A 4,046-nucleotide genomic window follows, 5' to 3' on the forward strand; every position below is an offset into this window, starting at 1 on the left:
TAGTTACTTGGAATCACATCTGCTGTAATTAAAAATCTTGTTTTTATCAACAAAAAAAATTAAATAAAAGGAGAATTGTTTATTAATTTAAACATAGGATTATTTTATGAAGCAGATTGCAGTTTTGTTTTTCTGATTCCACTACGTTTGATTTTTTTTTCTTTTCGCGATAAATTTCGCACTCAATAAATTAATTCTTTTTATTCATAAATTTTATCATTAGTTTTTTGAATTCCGTTGATCTTGCCTTGTTCCGGGTTTTAATATTTATGCTAGTGCCTTTTTTAACTATCGTTTCGGTTCGATAAATTCAAGTGTTTTTATGTAGATTAATAAGTTCTCCTTTTATTTTATCGTTTCCCCCCTATAATTAGGTATGAAATATATTGCGTTATTTAATCATTGCTTTTGTTTATATTATTTAATTTAGGAATTGTAATTATTTTTAAAAAATAAATATGAGAATTTTGTATTTTTTAAACTTGATTTTCTTGTCTAAACTTAAAAAATTTTTTATTCTTTCAAATGTTATATTTCTACCATTTTTTTTTTCTTTTTAAAGTTAGGAGTACCTTTCTTTTTTCTCTTACTTTATGCAATACACTTTTTCCCTGTACTTCGGGTTGGGTTCGATAAAACATCGATTAACGACACTTTTTGGTCGATTCAGAAAACCGGGAAATTCAGATATCCGGGATAGCGATGGTCCCGAGCATCCCGGATAATTGGTTCTCTACTGTACCATACAAACAAGATCTGTAACGGGTAAACAGTTTATAGAAATTACGCTTTTATACTATTTTAAAACACTTTGTCATTTAATGCTTGGAATTATTTTTCTTCACTTATTGCCAATGTCTTCTCGACAAACACTGTGTAAGAATCTTAGGGCAAACAAACTAAAATCAATGAATATATTTCACACATATTAAAGCAAGAATTGCTGTATAACATGATACACAAATTTTGAGCACATTTTTCCTGATTCGGTTTTCCTAACACATGTATATCTAAGCTCGAATTGTTTAGATTGAATGATTGATACCTGAATCAGTGATAGTTAGACGAGATCTTTGCTTAAGCTTACAGCTTTCTATTTTCATCAGAAATAAGGCTTTGGGTGAGTTGTAGTTGTAGCTCATTTACGTCGAACTAGAGCTGCTCAATGGGCTATTGGCGATGGTTTGGAAAACATCCCTGATGATGATCCAAAGACATGTCATCACAATTTTGATCCTCTGCGGAGGGGATGGCACCTCCACTTCGGTAGCCTGATGACCTGCACGTGAAGACGAGCACTTTATGGCAGAATAGTTTAACGAGGACCAATGCCGCACACCCTTGGTCCCTATGCAGACTGGTCCAAGTGATCACCCACCGGCACACTGACCACAGCTAATGATGCTTGACTTCGGTGATCTGCTGGGAACCATGTCTTAACGATCAGTCCACTGCGGACAGGAGGCTTGTGTTAGGCAGCAGATACGATACGATGGATTATTGACTGTATATTGAAGAAGTACTCTTTATCTATAGCTATAGGCGATCTCAATGCTCGAATACACCATCTGGGGAGAAGACCTTTGGCCCTTCCCCCTTTCCTCTTTCCAGTTGTATAGGAATGTATTACGATATTTTTCCTTTTTTGAATATTCGTAATTAATTGCTAAAGATATATATTTTTTTTTTAATTTCCTAGACGCTTTCTTTTAGAACTGTGCCTAATGTAGTTTTCAGTAATGTAGTTTCTTCACTTGAAAGATTTTAATCTATCTAAAAGTCAAAACAGAAACTAACATACTTCCTTCTTCCATGACTCGAGTCCATGGATCCATGCTCGAGTCATGTGGAGATCTCCACTCGCTACTGATGAAAGCATGGGAAGTGTTGTCATGGATAGAGAGCTCTGCTTTACGCTACCTGTAGCCCATTTCGATTGTCAATGATACAGAGATGGGCATTTGTCATTCGGAATAATGAATAATCATTCAAAATATTCCTGAATAGTGAATAAAGATTTATTCATTAGTCAGAAATATTTTGATTAAATCATTCATTATTTTCAATTATTATTCTTTATTCATTAGTCAAGAATCAGAACAAGACAAAGGCAGGGGCATAAGGGGCAGCTGCTCCGGGTTCCCACATCAGAGGGGGCCCACAAATCGAATAGAAAGTTAATTTTAGGTTTCCTTCTTTAATAAACTTTTTTTTTTAACAAAATATATGTACAATGCTAAATCCATCAGTTTTGTGTTAGCTTCTTCATTAATCTACAGTATGAACGATAAAAATCTATATTTCGTAAATCCATGGCTTTCTAGGGCGGAATTCAGCTAAATTTTTGCAATGACGATGGACAAATTTGGCCAATGAAACGCCTTTTTTTTTTTTGCATATCGTAAAATGCGATATGTTTTCAAAAAATAAGGGTTTCTGATTGGCATAATTGAGCTATCATTATTGCGAAAATTTAGCTTAATTCCGCCCTAATGTCAGCAAGGATATGAATTTTTCGCAGCTAGGTGACAAAGTTAACAATCAGAGAACTGCATTTGGCATGATGAACATAGAATTGTCAGAAAATCAATAAACTGGACAGAACGATACTTCCTCTGACCATTGGAGGAAGGGAGACTTACTATTTTAAGTTCTAATCAAATTTCTTGTTATATAACTGTAATGAGGCGAAAAATTTAAATACCGCCATTAAGTTTGGTTCTTCATTACTGAAGTAGTGAAGCGGAGGGGTGGGGGCAAAGAAGTTTTTGTCCTGATCACCAATTTGGCTAAGTCGGGCTCTATCAAGAATAACTGAATAATTTCACTGCTCTACGAAAATGGGCACGGAGAACTCTAATTAATTACGATTGTGACAACTTCAAATAAAACGTACATGGTATTAATATACTTGCAATTATTTTAGAAGTTACACGTAAAGATTTCAGATCGAAAGTGATTATGATTACCTGTAATCACAACAAGATGCGATAATTGGTAAATGGTTACAAGTGACAGAAATTCTTTATTTCATACAGTCAATGTTATCAATAAGTACGATTACAAGCAACCATTTTTACCAGCAATCATAATCTAACGAATAATTGTAAAAATAGTTACTGCGTGAATACATAAATATGTTGTACATTCATGAGCACTTAAACATCATGTTTATATACAATACTTTTGTTCATACAATGTACTTGCTTACGCACTATGTAATAGAAATTTATATTACGTTAGTTAGCTCGTACAACGTATCTCAATGTATATATACAGTATATACAGACTTACATAAAAGAGTTGGGCATCGATTTCAGGAATCAATAACAGCTATGTAACCGATTACTTGTAACCAATTATTAATAAGCTTGAATTTAAAACTAAATCAATAACAAAATAGAACAAACAAAACAAAAATGAGTCAATAGAATAAAAAGTTCAAAAGCTGAAAGAATTTTTGTATATATACAATACCTCTGATGAATACGCACTGATGAATAGACTTTATATTGCTATCCAGAAACTATCTGAACATATAATGTCAATTTTTGAAGCAATTTTTCATGCAAAATTATAAGACCAATCTCAAGACGATCGGACTAATAGTTTATAAATTATTGCGCTTTATGCACGAAAAATGCAATTTTGTACCAGATCTTATTTATACATTTTATATTGCTATATGGACAAGTAAGGTACCGTTTGCATTTTTTCCACGTCTAATCGAGTGAGACAAAACGCGAATCATCATATTACAAAAGTTAAAAAGATTTTTTTTTATAAATAAATGTATTATTTTTTAATAGCATGTACACTGGTGTGCAAAACTTAAGCAACAAGTGGTTTTTCGGCCACAGCTCCCCAACAAAGTATAAGATAGCCATGAAATTGCAGTATAATATGCACGTAATTCAGTAGAAAGATTATTTGTATGCAAATTTTAGAAATAAAACGTCGTAGGTGATGTAAGTGTACGTAAACCTTGTGGGTCGGCGCGCGCAGGTCAAAGCTGTGATAAAAGGATGAAGAGCACCGTAGTTAAA

Source organism: Parasteatoda tepidariorum, chromosome 6 (assembly GCF_043381705.1).
Source record: "Parasteatoda tepidariorum isolate YZ-2023 chromosome 6, CAS_Ptep_4.0, whole genome shotgun sequence".
NCBI classification, from domain to species: Eukaryota; Metazoa; Arthropoda; class Arachnida; order Araneae; family Theridiidae; genus Parasteatoda; species Parasteatoda tepidariorum.